Source organism: Acomys minous (genome assembly GCF_964271855.1).
Source record: "Acomys minous genome assembly, chromosome: 12".
Taxonomy (NCBI): domain Eukaryota; kingdom Metazoa; phylum Chordata; class Mammalia; order Rodentia; family Muridae; genus Acomys; species Acomys minous.
In genome coordinates, this window is record NC_140493.1 from 779048 (window position 1) to 799158 (window position 20111).

Below are 20111 nucleotides of genomic sequence, written 5' to 3' on the forward strand. Positions count from 1 at the left end.
CCTGTAACCTCACCCCCTCCCCACCTCCCTCTTCTCCCCACACCCTCGGCTGGTTCTTGACCAGGTCTCTGGTCAGATTTAAGGACAGAACTCCTGGGAGCCTCCATCTGCCACCTCCACATTTCCCACCCACGTCCCTCCCTTCCCAGCGGATCGTGACTGCTCAGCCCAAGGGCTTCACGCCGTGACTTACAACGCTTACTGCTGCTGGAGGCAGAGCAAATCTGCCTCTGCTGTACCTGCAGGCACAGGCTCCTCCATTTCCTTTTATTTATTTATTTTTAATCCCAGCCCAGTAGTTTCCTCCTCCGGGAAGGCTTCCCTAATTGAGGGCCGTTCCAAGCCCTCTTCTATACTATCGGCCTCTCCAGCTCACTCTCTCATTTGCATGCAGCTCTTAAGGTCTGACTTGTGCAGGCTGCTTCCTTCTTAAACCAAGGACTCTACCCCTCAATAATATTTCTAGTGTTTTATGTTTGGAATTAGGCATAAAGATAGCCTGAGCTACAAAATTATGAAAAATGGAATGAACCATAAAAATAGCCTGACTTACAGAATTATGAAAAATGAAGTGCGTAGGCCAGGCAGGGAAGTGGTGGGCAGTGATGGGAGGAGACCACAAAACGGGACCGTGGGATGCGGCTCCGACAGACGGGGGTACCTGGACATAAGGGCAAAATCATTAACTTCCCTTCCCTTGTCTGCCTACTCACACTGGGCTGCGTTTCATACACAGATGGTCTCCTGTAAAGTCCCGTAATGCCACCGCAATGATATAATAAATAGGAACAAAGGAACAAATGGGAGAGCCACAGCATACGCTGAGATATTAAGTAATAATGTCCCATCGAAGCATTAATAACGGAGACCAACAGAGGCAGGCGGATCACTGTGAGTTCGAGGCCAGCCTGGTCGACAAAGTGAGTCCAGGACAGCCAAGGCTACAGAGAGACCCTGTCTTGAAAAACCAAAAAATAAAAAAATAAAAAAATAACGGAGACCAAGGTAAGTACAAAATGAGAGGAAGGGTGGGCGCTGACAGACGGGAGCAGGAGGGGCTGCCGGAAAGGGGACCAGACTGGAGCCCAGTTAGGATGAGACCCAGGACAGGCTCTCCTCTACTTCAGAATGGCGCGTTTTAAGCAAAGTATTCTGACATGCTATGAACGACAGGGAAGAGATGCCTTGCCAAACAGCATGTGCTCTGCTGGAGAGAAAAGAAGGTTTAAAAAAAGGGGGGGGGGGAGCTGGGCGTGGTGGCGCACACCTTTAATCCCAGCACTCAGGAGGCAGAGGCAGGCGGATCGTTGTGAGTTCAAGGCCAGCCTGGTCTACAAAGCGAGTCCAGGACAGCCAAGGCTACACAGAGAGACCCTGTCTCAAAAAAAACCATAAAAAAAAAAAAACAAGTGGGGAGGGGCTTTAGCACCTAAACCAGAGTTCCAACCCCAAGCCCTCACCACTCAGTGCAGCAACCCCAGGCTCACACAGCTCTCTAGAACAGCACTGTTCCCAACAGGCCAGCACCGGCATGAGTTCAGCACTGCATCTCAAACTCCAGGATCCCTCCTCTCCCCAATAAAGGGCAGAACTTCAAACCCTGAAGCAACCGCCCACTTAAGAAAACCGACTGTCAAAGGACACTTGTGTGCCTGCCCTCTCTGGAGCTTCTGTGCCACTGCCTGTGTACAGAACTTAAATCCTGCATCACAGACAGGCAGGGTGCTGGCCGCCCCCCGAAAATGGTACACCAAGAACACGAAGGAACGATGCTTAGCCATGTTAAGTATCTTAGCTGCAGCAAAACAGGGTACATTTTGATAACGGAAATGGCTTCCTGCCTGTATGAACGGGAAGATACCAAGAAAGAAAAAAGCATTAACAGTCATAGAACTGGTCCACAGATTCTCAGGCCAGCAAGGACCTCCGAAAAACCCTTTGCTCCATTGCAGCTTCTAAGAAAGTAATACTCACTGTATCCCTACTATGTGCCAGTAGAGGGTAATTACACAGACAGGGTCTCGTTTAGCAAACCCTGCTCCAGCCCTCCCCTGTTGGGGGGGTGGGGGGAGTTGTTAATGCTTTCATTTTGTGTATGTGTTTTTGTTTTCAACACTGCAGAGAAGGTAACTCACATTTTGTATCACACCTTTATACATCCATTGTTAGGGGTTTGTTTGTTTTTTATTAAAGATACTGCTTTAGGATGCAACTTAACCCCCTTTTCATGGTCCCTGCCTTATCCCTCAGCTTTCCTTCATGCCGGCAGCCCTGCACGCATCTCATATATGTTTTTTTATTTTTCTCTTCTCCCTGTCCAGAGGTTCCATCCTTTTCCATTCCAGAGGCAAACACACACACACACACACACACACACACACACACACACTGTAAAAGGTGGGGTGGGGAAAAAAAAATAAGATGGTGGTGGTTAAGGCAGAGAGGTCTGAACCTGGGTAGACTACCCTCGGAAGGGCAGGAAGAGAGAGCTGCCAGCCCTGTGTCAAGGTGGCTTTGCCTGCAGCTTTTATTATGCATCGATTTTCTTATCCATCTTCTTTAGAGCCTCTTAGATCTTCAGGCTGCGGCTGTTTCTCCAAATTGTCATTCACTCCAGCCTCTCTAGCTGCTTGCAGCGGGGGCGGCTGTGGGAGGGCGGCTGGGGGTGGGAGGGAAAGGAGGAGGGAGAAGGCAGTCAAGAGAGGTGAACGCAGGTTGCTAAGTAACCGTTGCCAAGGAGCCAGTGCCAAGGAGCATCCCAAGCTGCGGGTTTTTATTCCAACCTCTTCCCCCCCTCCACATCCTCCCCTCACTTAAGTTCTCTCAGGTCTATAAAGCAGCTTGATTCTGTCACCTTCACCAGGCTGCAAAGCCTCTTCCCAGCTCTTCAGGTAGAGGGCTGCACAAACCCTAGAGCTTGGGGGTGGGGGGTCCTCAGATTCCTAGACCAAGCTAGCTGCCACGGACACCTGTGAGCACAATGCGCCAGCTTTTTTTTTTCTCAAAAGCCCCAAATTAATTTAATTAGCATGAACAAAAATACCCTACCTGCATTTTGCAGGTGTTTGTTTGTTTGTTTGCTTCTTTGGTAATAACGCACTCAGAAGCGAGAGAGACCAGAAGGGATCTCCTCTCATCACCCTGAGACAGTTCAAACCCCTTTAGGGGAAGCTTCACTGCTGGGTCTGAAAGGTTGTGAAGTCCAAGATCACAGGCCACATCCTGCTCCAAGATCCACTCCAGGCTGAGATGGTATTTTGCGTTCTCTAAAAATCGGGTAATTAATTAGGATCACATACGACTGCCTTCTCGGTTGCTGCAGACCCCAGACCCCAGAAAGTACTACAGGACATTTCACAGCAAATGCGTCTTATCCTTTCAGTTTCATTCAAATAAATATTAGAAGATTCCATCCTTTCAGGGTGGTAGAGAAAGAATCAAGCCAGAAAAAAAAAAAAACCACTCTCGTTAGGAAGCTGCTGAGCTGAGCCAATCTAGAATTCAAATGTTGCCACCAACAATCCAGGAAGCACAGGATGAACCCTTCCGCCATCACCCCTGCGGGGCTGGATTAGAGGATATTAGAAAGGGCCATGGGTTACCCTGAGGTATCACAGACTGCAGGTCCTAAACTGACCAAGGACACGCCCTTCACTAAACCCCTGCTATCATGGATCCCAAGATAAACCACACAGGACTCTCAGCCTAGAAAAAAAAAATGCTTTGTTTTGCTTGAAATGTTCCAGCCATCCCCTACCACTGCCGAGAAAAAGAGACGTGCTCTCTGCCCTAGCTGCCTTACCATGCTGTGAGATAGATGACAGATAGGTACAGCTATAGATACAGATTACATGCATACATGCATACATGCATTGGCAGAGTGTGTTAGTGCACACCTGTAACCCTAGCATGCAGGAAGCAGGAGCAGATGGAACTCTGTGAGATTGAGGCCAGCCTGGTCTGTATAACAAGCTCCAGGACTCCATACAGAGACCTTGTCTCAGAGAGACAGAGAGGTGGGGGGAGAGGGAGAGAGAGGAAGAAGAAGAAGAAGAAGAAGAGGAGGAGGAGGAGGAGGAGGAGGAGGAGGAGGAGGAGGAGGAGGAGGAGAGATGGGAGGGGGAGGAGAGAGAGAGGGAGAGAGAGATTATATTTGCCCAGACAGATCCCAAAGCTGGCAGTTCATGGTCATGCTGAGAGGCAGGGTTAGAACTTTACCCTCTAACTTTCAGTCCCTCCGTAAGAGAACAACTCTATCTCTCAAGACCTCCTGTGGGATTACGTAAGGCGAAGCAGCCTCCCTGGAGTGGCTATCCTCCATGTATCCGAATTGGGCAAACAGGGACTTGGGAAATGGCTTTGCTGGTGTAGTGCTTTTCTTTCTTCCTTTCTTTCTCTCTTTTTGTAATTGGTGTTTTTTCTATATGTCTATTGTGAGCATGTTGAACCCTGGAGTTACAGGCAGTTGTGAGCTGCCATGTGGGTGCTGAGAATCGAACCTGGGTCTTCTCGAAGAGCAGCCAGTGCTCTTAACCACTGAGCCATCTCTCCAGGCCCTGGTGTAGTGCTTTCCGTATAAGCATAAGAATTCGGATCCATATTTTGACCACCTCCCCTTGGTAGGGAGGCCTGGTGGCACCCAAATAAAGAATAATCAGGCTACCAAGATGAGACTTGATGGCCTATGACCATATAGTGGGGGAGGAGGTCCCCCTCTGTCATAGACTTAGGGGAGGGGAATAGGGTGAAAGTGGGAGGGAGGGAGGAACAGGAGGATACAAGTGATGGGATAACAATTGAGTTGTAATCTGAATAAATTAATAAAATTAAAATTAAAAAAAAAAAAGAATTCGGATCCCCAGCGCAGGTGTGCACCTGCAGCGCCAGCACCAGAGAGGTTAAGACAGAAGGGGCTCCCTTAAGGCTTGCTGGCCAGACAGTCGCACAGAGCTGGTGGGTTCCAGGGTCAATGAGAAACTCTGTCTCGCATTAGACAGTGACTGGGATGACACCGAGGCCAACTGACCTGTACACACATTACACACATTCACTGTCTCTCCCCCCCCTCCCCTCTCCCCCCCCCCTCTCTCCCCCCCCCCCAGATAGATGGAAACCAGGAACCCACTCCCCAGAGAACTCCATGTTTCTGTAGCAGTTCAGCTTCCAATTATCAACTAAGTGAAGGCAAAAGGCTAAGTCGATATCCAAGAAATAACGTGAACCCAAGAAGGCAACTGTCACTGGGGCTGAGAGAGCCAGCATCCAGGCGTCACTTTGACCCATGTACCTCAAGGATTATCAACTATATCATAAGCCTGCAAAAGAAGAAAAGGAGCCAGAAGAGGAAGCAGGCTTAAAAAGCCAGAGCGCTGCTCTATAAACGGAGGGGATTCCTTCGGCCCTGACCCCTTACTCTAACCACATCTTATTTAAGCATCAGGCACCCTCAGCTCAGCATCTCTCAGGCCACTCACGAGGTCTTTCCTACAACATAACCCCCCGGGCTCTTGCTGTGGCGAATTCCCACCCCCTCGCTTATGTTGTCTCTAAAACATTCTCGTACTTCTTCAAAATCACTGAGGAAGGCTAAGGAAAGAAGCATAACCCAGACGGGCAAGATGGTGGAAAGAGCCTGGTAGGTGACGGGCAGAAGTGGAGGGGGCTTAGCAGACAAGCAGGTTGGGGTGCGGACACTTGTGGGGTAAGAATTACAAAACCAAAGCAGCCAAAATTGGAGTGGATAAGCCTTCTCTGATTCCTCTGACGAGGAGAGAAAGGGACAGAGAGAGACAGCAGAGGAGACCAGCAGGAAGCCCCTGTGGACCACCAAGGTGCCCCTAACTGAGACACACCCACAGGGGTGTACTCTAGGGCAGCCTAACAAGGTTAACTTACATGTGAAAATAGAGAGTTATGGAAGGTGCTGGACAGATGGGCCTGCAACTGAGACCACGTACAGTGGTCTCTTCAGAGGGCCGGAATTCAGTTCCCAGCACCAACATGGCAGTTCACAACCATCTGTAAAATCCAGTTCTAGGGGATCTGACGCCCTCTTCTGGCCTCCTCAGGCACTGCATGGGCATGGTGCACTTAACATACGTGCAAGTAAAACACCTGTGCACGTGAAATGAAAATAAATAGAGTTTTTTTTTTTTAATCGTGGAAGTAACTAGTACGCCTGAAATTTGGAAATGGTTGGGAAAGAATAAAGTATTTAAAACACACACACACACACACACACACACACACACACACACACAGTGAGTTTTCCTAAATTCTCCCTGCCCGCAACCATGCCATCCCCTATCCAAGGAACCCAGACAGAGTAATCGCTCGCGCGCTCTCTAGTGCCCATCCTCTCCTTCTCCTCCCGTCTCCTGGACACAGGCCCTTGGGAAAGTCCACCATACACACCACACTAGTGCCAGCTCCGGGGTCAGACGTTGCCCTGGCCTGTCCCAAGCTACATGGTTCATCCTGTCGTTCTAAGAAGATAACCAGAAGATCCACGGCTCCCACAAGGCGATATGTGGGGCCAGGGTACAGTGGGTCCCGGAGGAGCCAGTCGGAGCAGGAGTGGGGGTCAAGTAGTATCCAACCCTGGGAATCTCATCTTGAGAGCAGTAGGAGTAAGGACCACGCCCCTCCCTTCCGCCCCCCCACCCAGCCACCCACCCAGCCTGCACCTTTGCCCACACCAGAGGAGGGCGCATAGTCACAGCTAAGTTAAACTTCCCACCTCCTTATAAAGTCACGCTCACCAAGCACCTGGAATTTCTCTTCATGCAAACAAGGCATTCCCAGCACCTTAACCACACACACACACACCAGTGATATACACACACCCCAAAAGCCTCTACCCACTCCCAGAAGATTAAATAGCCTTTGTTCCCCCCAATTAAATGAGTTGCTCAATGAAGGCTGCCTCCCAAGAATCTGTCCTTGCCGCTTGCCCACCACCTGAGGTCTCTATTACCCCTTGGACGGCTTTGCTTTCCCTCTCAGGCCACCATTCTGATGCCGAGGTGACCACAACCATTAAGGGAGGGGGAGCGGAGAGGGAACAACAGGGAGAGACCCAGACCGCCTTCTATCCAAGGAGCAAGGCTGTAGCGCATCTCAGACGTGCCTAGGCCTGGCGCCTGTTTGGACCTGGACTTCCTCCGTCATATGGACCATTCCCCCCTCTGTGGAGATTCTTACTTTGTTTGTTGCTTTCCTCTTTCAAGCAATGCTATTTTCACTTTTTCTTTCTTTCAGTTTGTCAGTCAGAGAGAGAGAGAGAGAGAGAGAGAGAGAGAGGGAGAGAGATTGCGAACAAGCTTGTGGACGGAAGGGAGATGTCAGGTACTGCTGCCCAACGACCTCTCACCTCTACATCCACAGCTACCAAAGCAGTGTCAGTGTCAGGAAGCAGGTGTGCACATGGTGACGAGGGTGCTGGCATCCACACGCAGGTCCGCGCACTAGCGCAGCAAGCACTGTTATCCACTGAGCCACCTCCTCAGCCCCAGCAGTGTTATTTTCTGTTTAACTTGCACCCACAGCATAAAGCTCCTTACACAGGTTCAAAGGCAGCTTCAGGTCCTAGTCTCAGCTTCCGGCTCTAGTGCAGGTAGGAAGGGAAAAAATGCAGCTTCTCCTGCTTGCTTCTGATTTTAGGTACAACATGTGGCTCAACTTAAACAGGAAGCTGTCTGACTTTAAAGAGTCCAGCTGTTACACAGAGGAGCCCTGTCTCAAAAGACAAAAGACAAAAAAAATTAAAAATATATTAAAATATAAATAAAATATAAAATAAATATAAACAAAAATAAATATGGAAGGTACCACCCAGGTGCCTGTCCACCTCAGGTAATCGCTGTCCGTCCTGTGTAAGCCCCTATCAGCCTGAAGCAATTACAGTTCTATCTCCTGCAACAAACACCTCCTCAAAACTGGCTATGGGGGCCCTTTATGTCTGGACTGTGGTGTGAAGAGATAGGCTTTCTCTGTGAGCAGAAGAAACAGCCCCCTCCTAACTGAGGTCGACCCTTACAGAGAACTAATCCCAACAGAGGGAAATGGATAAGCAGAAGTGAGGACCACGGCTCCAGTTAGAGAACCTTGCATTAACTGAAGTCATTAACTGGCACTCAGTGATACGAAGCGGCCCCCACAGCAGCTAAGAAGTCCACACCCTCTGTGTGAAGAGGAACAACCAAGAACCTCAGCAGCAAACAGGGTGAGGGATGGTAACCTGTCCTCTGGGAGACAGGAGCCAACACTTGTACCAAAGGGACAGAATCAGGACGGTGGCCAGTGGAGACCCCACGAGAGGAAAGGCTGCATGTTGGCTACTGGGAAAATGTTAGGCTGAATGCTTCTCACAACCCGAGGTGTCTCACACTGCAGCAGAGATCTGGGGATGTCGGGGGGGGGGGGGGGGGGGGCAGGAGCACTAAAGTCATGCAGGACTCTAGAGCCTGAAGGCCCTCACCCTGAGGTAGTGCAGCGTCTACTGAGCTGAGTAGGGAGGGTAAAGAGAGACTCTCTCTTTTTTTTTTTTTTTCTTCTTTCATTGGAAAAAAACTTTTTTTTAATTAATTTATTCATATTACATCTCAGTTGTTAGCCCATCCCTTGTATCCTCCCATTCCTCCCTTCCTCCCACTTTCCCCCTACTCCCCTCCCCTATGTCTGTGTCTGAGGGGGACCTCCTCCCCCTGTATATGCTCATAGGGTATCAAGTCTCTCCTTGGTGACCTATTATCCTTCCTCTGAGTGCCACCAGGCATCTCCATCCAAGGGACATGTTCAAATATGGGGCACCAGAGTTTGTGTGAAAGTTAGATCTCCTTCTCCACTCAACAGTGGAGAATGTCCTGTCCATCGGCTAGTCTGGGTAGGGGTTCGAGGTTTACTGCCTATTTTTTCCTTGGCTGTTGCCATAGTTTGCAGAGGACCCCAGGGCCCAGACTCGCCTGTAGTTTTCCAGGACCCGCTGGATCCTTCTATTTCCTCATGAGAGACTCTCTTTTAAAGCAATTTGCCTTTCTGTCTACCTCTGTCTCCATTTGGGCCCTGCTTCTCACATCCCGGGGCATTATTTTAGAGGCCTCCACCTTGATCTGTCTCCAAGTCTCTAGCAAGATCAAAGCTCTTAACACCTGTTTTGCTTGCTAACTCCCAGGCTAAAGAAAAGGGGGCAGGGTCCATCCTGAGGCAAGGGGAGGGCCCAGACTTCCACTCTTTCCGAGCAGAAAACAGTTCAGGGAGGCTGCACCAAGGAAGGAGCCAAACCAAGGCTGGGTTGGCAAAACGCCCCCTGGTGGAGAGGCTGTTATTTTTATCCTACTATTGATTTCATGCTGTCATCCAGGTTACAAATGGAATTAACTCATAACCACAGTCGGATAAATATACTACAGTGACCAGAAAAGTCCCTCCTCCACCTCCTTTATCGTAAGACAGCTTCGGTACAAAGTTTATCTACTATGGTCAGATATTTGTCACAATCTGTAATTATTTGATTGTTTGTTCCATGGTTTATTTTCTATCTCCCACTAGGAAAGGCTGCACATTTGAATAAAAGGGGGAAAAAACTATGATTGAGTAAAATACAATGGAATAACTCTACCCATACGATAAAAGCTCATGGAATCCTGTCCAGTTTTTATTAGCAGAGTCACAGCATGCCTGCCTGCCTTTCCCCCACAGCTAACTGCCCGCCACACAGCAAACTGACTTAACAGTTCTCCAGCCCTGTGTAAGGCACTGTGTAGACGACAGAGAGACAAACAAGGGCCCAGGCTCCAGCTCAGGACAGAGTGCTCGCCCAGCACACACAGAGCCCCAGAACTGCACAAATAAATAAATAAACAGACTGCCAAAGATGGGGACTTTGGAATTTTTTTTTTTAAATGCGTCAGGGGCTTCTCTGGCTCGGCCTGACAGAGGAAGCCGTGATGATGAGGTTCCTGGAGCGAGAGACCGGGAAGATGGTCTTCCAGGGAGAGACACAGCTAATGAGGCGTCGTGTGACACTGAGCTTATGAAATGCAAACCCTATTAGGCTCAAGCTGCAAGAATGAATGTGTGGGGCTTTGGAGAGAGGAGACAGGGACAAAGACGCAAGTCCAGGTTCCGGTCCCACTCGTCCCTCCCTGCCTCGGATCAGGTCTCGTTTCTGGAATAGGCCGGTTCAGACAGGGCAGGGTGCCCATTAAAGCTCTCCCTGCCCACCCACCACCCCCACCACCCCGACTACATGACTCCTCCCCCCCCCACTGAGTTCTATATTAACAATGAAATGATTTCTTAATCTCATTACTGAGAAGAGCTCAGAGCACAGAAAAGCATATGCTACACAAATTAAGTTGGGCAATTTGCATACCTGCGCAAAGGATAAATCCCTCCCCTTCCTTCTCTTGAGTCAATTTTCCTTGATCTCCTGACATCCTATGTCAACAAATACCTGTATTTCCTCATGCCCAGAAGACGGTGCTATTGAATGTCAAATGTAAAGTCTGTCATTTTTTTAAAAAAACTCATTAAAAAAAAAATCTCCCAAGTACCATCACTAGAAGATGGAGCGTCTCTGCTAGGTCTGCCTTCTGATAATGTCTGTGTCACACAGCACCCTACTTCTGGAAGTACTCCGAGACTTTAATCTGTAAAGTTCCTAAGGGAAGTGTGCTGACATCCGGCCCCTCCTACAACCCTGATTTTGCAGAAGCCCAGGCTGGATTTCTAATGAAGCAAACCAATGTTTAAAGAACTAATTTCTCAGTCTCAGGTCTAGATTTCTTAATCAATGTATCTCCAAATTCTCCCTTTCTGGGACTGACCATATGCAGCCCCTCACTTGGATGGGACTCAGAGAAGGAAGTGTGGCGGTTGAGCCCGGCCTTCCTGAAGGCCCCAGGACAATGAGCAGTGTGTAGACAGGCCTGGCTGTGTGGAGGGCTGGCAAGCACGGCCTCCCCGCTGCTTGTTTCTCTTTCTCTGCAGACCTCCTCTGATTAGAGCAGATTTATAGGGGCCCCAAAGCAGCCCAGCATCTTAGCCATAAACTTCCCAGAAAGAAAACTCATTGAGGTTCCCTTGAGAGGTGATGAAAAATAAATATCAGGGTTTGGTACAAACACATCAGCCAAGACCAGAGGTGGAAGGGAGCCAGTTCCCTATAGCTGGTTTAACTCATTCAGGATTTGTGCACACACCATACACAAACACACACTCTTGTTTATAAACCTACTGAGATAAGCACACCCCACTCCTGGGTGTGCATTTCCAGTCAAATGCAAAACACATACGTCTGTGCTGCATTCATACATGCAAGCCTTCCGGTGGGTGGCCTCATCCCCAGCCCCTCCTGCTTCCTAGGCCACTGACTTCAGGGTGGGGCCCAGCGAAGGTGAGTGAGGGAATGTCTGAGCATAGGCTTGACTGTGTCACACTGTATCTGACCACATTCCAAAAAAACCAAAGTCTTTTCACTATCCACTATTTGGAACGTGGCACACACGGTCTTTCCGCGCTCTGGCGGCCATCCGTCTGGCTCCCCTGTGCAGTTTTTAACTCAGAGGCCATTAGCATGAGCTTTGCGCTCATCACGTGGAGTACAAGTGGCGGCTTCCACTTCCAGCCTCCCTCTGCACAGGGTCACCTGCACTCCCAGAGCCTTGGTCCCAGCCTCTGCAAAGGAGAGAGAACGCTACCTACAGGACAGAGGCGCAAGGCAGAGAGTACCCAGCAAACCACCGTGACTACTGTCATCCTCGGACTGGACACCAGAGATATAGAGAAGCCGTGTGGAAAAGAGCTGGGGTGTTTTTTTTCCTCTTAGGCATCTTAAAAAACAAAACAAAACAAAACAAAAAAAAACTCTGATGAGACTAGGTAGACACAAGAAGAGCAAAAGACTATGGAAATTCGCGAACTTATTTGAGTCTAAAACACAATTTAATTCCCTAAATATGGGTCCTGTTCTGAAATGTTAAGCGAAGGTTTCCATGGGCTGGATCAATTACTTTCCTTTCACGGTGTCGTGTGGTCACGGTATGGCCACCCTGAAACCTGTGGGCCTTCTGCCCCAGCCTCCAAATGCTGGGAATACCTGAGCCAACATGCCTGGGGTCGAAGAAAGTTGTTTTATTTTTATTATTATTCTTTTATGTTATATGTATCTGCACGTGTTGATATGTATGAACACACACCTGAGGACCAGAGGCCAACGCCCCTCCTGGGTATTTTCCTCAGTTGCTTATATTTGAGTCTCTCTCACTGAACCTACAGCGCGCTGGCTGGACTACACCAGCTGGCCAAGAAGCTGCCACAGCGCCGCAGTTACAGGTGCACGCTACCACGCTGCAATCTTCACACGTGTTCTTGAAGTCTGAACTCAGGTCCTCGTGACTCTCCTATGCAGCGAGTGTTTTACTCACTGCTCCCAGGCCCAGTGGAAGGGTTTAACAGTTCACTACGTGCACTTCCGGAGCGGGGTCCCTTCTGAGGCCCTTCCAGACCAAACTCGTACACCCACAGCACGCTTGGCACGCTAGAATTTCCACCTCCCACCTTCCTTCATTGTCCCTGTTAACCCAGAAAAAAATACTCCTTGTGTACAGTTTCAACACATTTCCCTTTAATACTGACCTTCCCTCGTCAATAGCTCTTAGTGTAAATAAAGTACATAAAATTCTCAAAAGCCTAAGAAAAGCTCTCAAATGCCCACCTGATAACATATTCCTCATCAGCTCTGCCTCCAGGTCTCTGGAGCTCTGTGCCTTGTATATTTCACTGTCATTATCCCATTAAAATCATCACAAGAGCCTTTTTTTTTTTAAAGCATTAATTTGGCCCCTGCCACTGTATTCTTAACCAAGCAGTCATCTGGTCTCTCCTTTAAAGCCTTTGAAAGTTGAAAATATTCGAGTTCCCATTACAGACAGTTAAAAACTCCTACCTCCGTCCCTCCACCCCCATAGCCGCCTCAATTAGTATCATTACTATCATCAAATTGTCACTCACTTGATTAAGGGACAGTACAACCCTGGGGCGGGGGCATGACTTACATGACCTGCCTGGTCCCTTTCAGCCCATCCATATGAAATAGGGGAAGCAAGATTGGCCACAGTCCCAAACTGTGCAACGCTGGCCGCAGGGAGGCCCCTGAGGACCAGGCAGACTCCAGCGTGGGCACAGCAGGCATTTTCTCCAAGTAGGCAGAGTGCCAGACCATAGTGACTGGTGTGGGAGGCCTGGAGACAAGGAGGTGAGCCAGTACCCACTCTCCTCCCCTCCTCCCCAGCTCAACTTTCCCAGCCTGAGCCCTCAACCCAGAGCTCTCAGATCCTTCCTGCCTCCTACGTTGTGTCCATATCCCAGGACGGGTGGTGACCTCACTGCCCACCCAGCCTGGTGCATCTCCGAGACCCAGGAGCTTGGGGAGGGGGGAGTCAGAGGGGTCGGGGGGTCACTCAGGGAGCCCGTTAAGAGTGCAGGTTTTGATTCAGTGGCCTGAATCATGGCCCAGGGTGAGGCCTGAGCTACTGGCCCATGGATCATACTGGGAAGAGCAAGGCTCTGACTGATTGTAGCCGTTTCCGTAACAGTCTCCCAGGAAGAGCCCACCTAGCCAGTTCCGTCTGTCTGTCTATCCTCGAGACGGCAATGAGAGTCATGCCTCATACCTTCCTGATTCAGAAATCTCCCCCGCTTGCACAAACCAGGCTCGTAAATCCCGCAGCAAATGTGGGGGAAAAGTGCATCCTTCATAAGGGCCTCCCTCTTTCCCGGCTCCAAAGGTCCCGTGCAGCCTCGAATTGCTGTCCCATGTCTTTTCCAGTCTGCCTGTCCCTCTTTTGTTCCCCCAAATTGCTCCCACAAGGAAGCACCCCTTGGCAAACGCCTTCCCAGATTTCTGCTCACACCGCCCCCTTCCAAAGAAGGATGTCTCAATCCCTGTTTTAGTCACTAGCACTTCTTGCTCCCCAGACCAGGCTGCCTCTCTCCGCTCGCTATGAATTCAACCCCCCACAAAGAGTGGTAGATGCTCTCACAGGGTTTTAGCACCAGCCTCTCAGAACAGGCATCTACAGGAGGTGGCAGGGACGTTGGTAACCCTGCTAGTCACACCACTGTCATCTGTCCCCTGTTGAGGAATGTTTCAGAAACCCCCGCAGAGTCAAGAAGTAGCTCCCCCTCTCTGCTTGCCCAGAGTGAGCCTTGTGTTTAAGTACAGAAGAGAAATATTGGATCTTCTATGCCAAAGCGTAATCCCCTGGCAGCTCTGGGAACGACGGCCCGCTGTGCCCACGCTGGAGTCTCCAGGGAGGCGACTACAGAGGGCTGAGCCTTCTCTTGACCTTACTACCTCTCACCCCTCCCAGAATTCCACAGGATTGCGGAGACCCAGGGAGGTTGCCCCTGGCTTTTTTTCCTCTCGCTCCAGGGGTTCTTATCCCTTGTTCTTTGAGTAAGCGACACTGTTCTCAAGGCTGAGGGAGGGTGACAGTACTTGCTCAGGGCAAGATCTCACAAGGATGGACAGACAAGGGAGAGTTCTCAGGATGAGACAAGGATGAAGAAAAGCAGGGTTGGTAATAGCAGCTGGCCACAGTTCTAGATGATTCTAGAAGGATGGGGAGGGTAGCTATTTGTCAAAGAAGCCTCTTAAAGTGTGACTTTTAGGGAGCAAAATGGTTCTGGCCTTAAAGGAGTGGGACTCTTGTGCTGTGAAAATGCATAAGACTCAATTCAATGCAACTAGGTATCAGAACTCCGCATGTGCCTTGGCTAAGTGTTGAGGACAACAAATGAGATACAGTCCTTACCGTGGATGGGCAGTCTCTGTGTAGGCGGGTTGAGTTCTGAAGACACAGAAGGCCGTGGCTCTTAGTCCTGGTGTAGTGTTGACTGAAGGTTTGCTTCCCTCGCTCCATCTGTACGTGTGCACAGGCCTCGGGTGCTCAGCATCTGTGTCACCTGGTGAGCGGTAAAAGTGCAAATTCTGGGATCCACTCTGACCTGCTGAACTTGGAAATGTTTGGCAGCCGAGCCCAGCAATCTGTGTTTTATTTTGTTGCGGTTTTTTGTTTGTTTGGGTTTTTTTCCCCCCAAGATAAGGTCTCTGCATAGCCCAGGCTGGTCTTAACTTGCCATGTAGCCAAAGATGGCCTTGTCCTCTTGATGGTGCTGCCTTCTCTCCCAAGCGTTGGCGACGGCAGCAATCTATACTTTAACAAGCTTCCCAGGTGATCTGAGGAGCTGTAGGTTAAGCCCCACTGAGCGTAGGAATATATACCTTCTCTGCCTTCTGAGGTTAGTGAGCTGGGTAAACACCACAGAGCGAGCCTGGTTTGCTCCTTCTGGTCTGGGGGCTTTTGCTGCTGCTTGTGTTTGGAAAGCCGGTCAGCTTGCAGGACAGGAGCATACTGCCCTGCACAGCCATGGAAGAGGACAGCCAGCCAGCAAAAGTAGCCTCCCTCTCTGTGGTGTGAGGCAGCTTGCACTCAGCATCACCTGTGACTGGGGGAGGGGGGGTCAGTCTGTCTAATTGAAGGGAGCAGGGCTAGGAAACCAACGTGGCAGCTGCCCTAACGCTGATAGAACCACCTGTTTCCTGTGTCTCAGTTATCAGTTGGTTCCAAAATTAGGAGAGGGTGTTACTTGTTATACATTTAAAACTCCAACAACGGGGTTTTGTTGTTGTTGTTGTTTTGTTTTGTTTTGTTTTTGTGAAGAGCTGGCAGACTGCAGGACCCGACTGCCTAACAGTAGAGACCTAGCTAACAGTAAGACTGCAGATCAGCTGGAGGAGAGAAAACAAAGTAAACTAACAAAACAAAAACAGAATACAGAGAAAATGCCAGAATGTTTTAACTAAGCGAGACTTTAAAAACCATTCATTCTGCCCTCTCATGTTAAAAACTGAAGGATTTGTGTGGTTTTGGCAAGGTCACAAGGCTGGCTGGCATGGGAGACCAGACCAGAACTCAGGGCCCCTGGCCCTCAGCTATGCGCTTTCTAAGGAGACAGACCAAAGAAAACAGTACAACAATCTTCAAGTTCATGAGTGCGGTCACTGTACAGGGTAGTGAAAGAAACTACTCCAAAGATTACAGAATGGCAGTAGGCTTAAAGCCAAATGTTTACGTTCATAAGAAAGCTCTGGCTCCAAGTCGCTGTCCCTGTCACCTCTTCTCACCCGAGGCTCTGGCTACAGCCTGCTCAGTGTGCTCCCTGTGCTCTTCCCAGCACCACTTGGGCTTTTACCTGGCGTCCACTGGCCAGCCCCAGCACCCCCATGCACAGCTCAACCCCTTACGACAGACAGCTCAAATGTCATTCCTGCAGTCTCTCCCTGAGCCCACCAACCCACTGCCACCACCCTCCACTCTGAATTCCCAAGATGTTCTGTTGACAAATTACTTACAGCACTTTTGATTTTTTCCTCCTCCTCCTCCTCCTCCTTCTTCTTTGTCTGTCTGTCTGTCTGTCTGTCTGTCTCTCTCTCTCTCTTTTCCAAGACAGCCCTGGACTTGCTTTGTAGACCAGGCTGGCCTCGAACTCACAGAGATCTGCTTGTCTCTGCCTCCCGAGCGCTGGGATTACCGACGTGCGCCACCACTGCACCTGGCCACTTACAGCACTTTTTGCTCTCTTCTTTTCACTGTGTGTGTTCTGTATCAGGATGCAAGTACTTCAACGGCAGGGGCCATGTCGCACTAGGCTTTCATTAATAATGACTAGCATGTAGTTATACTAAACAGTTACTGAATCCGTTATTCAACCAACCCACCAAAGCTCAGAGCTTCATGTTAAAGAATGTCACCTGTGCCACACGTGGCGGTGCACGCCTTTAATCCCAGCACTCGGGAAGCAGAGGCAGGAGGTGGATCTCTGTGAGTTCGAGGCCAGCCTGGTCTACAAAGCAAGTCCAGGACATGCAAGGCTACACAGAGAAACCCTGTCTCAAAAAAAAAAAGAGAGAGAGAATGCCACCTGTTGCAGCCCAAACATCACATCCACGGATGCCCAAAGACGTCACCAACCGTGCTTCTCCTAGAAAAAGCTCAAAATACCTCCCGACATTCTGCTTCTCCACGCACCACATGACATAATCCCATTTGGGTTCGTCTAACTCATGTAGCTTCATGTACTAATTAAGCTGTAAGACACAACAGGGCATGAATTTATTGTGCAATAATTCACACGCGGGATGTTTGCGCAGTGCTTGGGCGTGAGTTATGACACATTAATTCACGGCCTAGAGGGCCTCGTTGCAATTACAGAACCATTTTTTAAATATCATCTGGGTTTAAAAATACAAATATCGGTGTCCTTCCCCCCCACCACCCCTAGTCTTAGGACCCTTTGTTCCCAAATGCAGCTCCCTCTTTTCTTCTCGGTCTGTGTTCTCCTTACACATCCAGCTGCACCGGAGGCAAAAGAATGGTCACCGCAGCCCTTCGCTGGACTCACGAGGCTCACAGAGGACCACAGGGGCCCTCTGAAGAGGGAGGGACAGAGGAAGATGCGCAGCGGCCTCCTAACTACCTGCAACACTACAGAGAGCCGGCCCGTGGGTCAGGAGACACTGGAGAAACATATCCAGCAACCAGCTAAGGCCTTTTTTACAAAGAATGCAGAGAAGCCAGATAAAGGACTTTTATGAAAGCCTGCCATTCAATAAACGTCACCGAACGGCACCAGGCAGAATTCACCATGGTTTTTATGCGCACTAGTAGGAGAGGACGGTGGGAAAGGAGGAAAGAAATGTCACCGGTCTCAGAAACTCACAACGAAAGACCAGCTCCTTTGCACTTCTCTCTGCCCATGGCTGACAGAGGTGAGCTCACTGCCATGGCCAACTCTCCTGCTGGCCTCATGGCTCTCTGTACACGCCCTGCGCTGCCTGTGATGTCACCCACTGACCGCCTGCAGACTCTGCCCCGCTCTCTCTCTCTGAGCTTGTATTAAAACACTCACTTATAACTCCCTATTAATTTTTCACGAGGAGTTATTTTTAACTTGCTCAAACCATTGTCTGAGTATGCCAAAATATATTTTCTTAATGAACGATCTCGGCGTGTGGTTCCTCCTTCCCTGACTCCCCGCTGCTTTCCAAACGGTCCCCTCCTCACAGGGAGCAAGGTTTGGATGAGCAGCTCACAGCGATGTCCCGGAAATGAGCAGGAGAGAACAGAAAGAAAGAAAGAAAGAAACAAACAAACAAACAAACAAACAAAGTAAGTCACATATCCCTTTCTACTCAGGCTCTGGATGTGAGAGAATTTCATGAAACATGGGTTTTTGGAAATAGAAAAGCCCAATCAAAATTAAAATATCTTGGACTGGGGCCGTAGCTCGATTTGTAGTGTGTGCTTACCCGGTGCAAGGTTCTGAGTCTGAGCACTTCCTCTAGGAGGAAAATAAAAATCAGAAGAAAAGAAGGGAGGGAGGGAGGGGAGGGAAGGAGGGAGCAAAGGAGGTCGTCTCTGTATATTACACATAGGAACCCAATGGGGGTCACTGGACCAGGCCTTCTAGACTTCTTTACTGTGTATTCAATAATCCTGATACCACAATCATCAGCATCACCACCACCACCACCACCATCATCTCACAAGCAAAGAAGATAAACAAAGTCACCAAACATGGTTGCACTCACCTGACATCCCAGCACTTGAGAGACTGGGGCCACAGGATCACAAGTTTGAAGCTGCAACCTGGGCTACATACCAAGTTTGAAGTCAACCTCAGGTGTATGATGAGGCCCTGTCAAAAGAAAGAGAGGTTGGGGAGGGGAGGGAAAGGAAGAGAGAGGGGGAGGGAGGAGGGAGAACAGGAAGAGAAAGAAGGTGCAGAAGGGAAACGTTGAAACAGGAGGCTAGGGGCTGGAGAGACGTTCGCTGGCTAAGAGCTCTCGCTGCTCTTTCAGAGGACCCGAGTTTGATTCCCAGGTGACTCCTGCTGATCCGCAGCTGCCTGGAACGCCAGCTCCAGGAGATGAAATATCCTCTTCTGGCTTCTGTAGCCACCCACACATAGATGAAAACAACATAAAATACAATTTTATAAAGAAGAAAAATTAAGGCAAGGAGTCTCTTTTAAGGGTTTTGAGGCAGAGTCTTGCCATGTGGCCCTAGCTGGCTTGACATTTACTATGTAGTCCGGGCTGACCTCACACTCACAGAGCTCTGCCTGCTCCTTGCAGGCCCATGACTGCTCACTCACCAACCTTCTGTTCTGTTCCCACTTTAGACACTGCTTCCCCCCAAGAAGCCTTGGGAGGGGTGCCTTTCCTATGCACCCCCAAAGTATCCGTGGCTACCCCTCCCCTTGGCCATAAAGTGGCAGAATTCCAGCTCAGCCTGCCATCTCCTCCGCTGGACTGTGAGTTAGGGGCTCAATAAATACTTGTTGAACAAATGTGCGGACGGAGAAGAGAAAACCTGAAGGTGCAGGCGACCCAGAATTCCTATATCGACTTGACTTTGAGACACATACTTTGTAACCAAGCAACCTTTATAAATCTGACTCGGGTAAATATATAAATGGTATTACATTCCTTGTAGAAGGCGATCAAAATGAAAAGTGTGAAGGGAAAACCAACTGTGATAAAACCTTGACCGCAGATAATTCATGGCCTGTATAAGCCACACGCGGGTGATAAAGAACACCTTGCCTTCGTGGCTTCTAGCTTTAGAGATACCAGGCTGCCTTGGGTTGCAGGAACCATCTCACTCCCACTATAGAAACTCTGACTTTTTTTTTTTAACGCGTCTTGCTTAGCCCTATAATTTAGGTAGGATTTCCCCTAAAACAAAAGCTGTCACCTTGGTCAGACGCAAACATAAAGGCACCGGGGAACATTTTCAAATGTCATACCCTCACTCTCTGTAGATTGTTTTCTTTTTTAACTATTTTACTATTCTCTGTGTGTTAGGGTTTTGCCTTCAGATACAACTGTGCACCTTGTGTGTGCCTGGTGCCCAAGGAAGAAAGAAGAGAGCATCAGACCCCCTGGCACTGGAGTTACAGATGGTTGTGAGTCATCTCACGGACGCCGGGAAGCACGCTTAACTTACGAAGCCCTTAGCTCAGAGCCAACCACTCAAATG

The 20111-nt window shown here is 49.4% G+C and overlaps 1 long non-coding RNA gene across 4 annotated transcripts in view; it reads right to left on the minus strand.

The window, feature by feature from the left end:
• Positions 1-18406, minus strand: part of LOC311579878 — a 90256-nt gene extending 71850 nt beyond the window's left edge. Inside the window, exons 1-4 of one of the 4 annotated variants that reach the window (XR_014773281.1) lie at positions 14820-16054; positions 7373-7734; positions 3049-3266; positions 2088-2659 (exon numbers count right to left, since the gene is read on the minus strand). This is a non-coding gene — a long non-coding RNA (uncharacterized lncRNA). Of the gene's footprint in view, positions 1-2087; positions 2660-3048; positions 3267-7372; positions 7735-14819; positions 16055-17069 lie in introns of those variants that run through there. The other 3 variants (XR_014773278.1, XR_014773279.1, XR_014773280.1) reach the window with 3 other exon arrangements.
• Positions 18407-20111: the final 1705 nt, after the last annotated feature.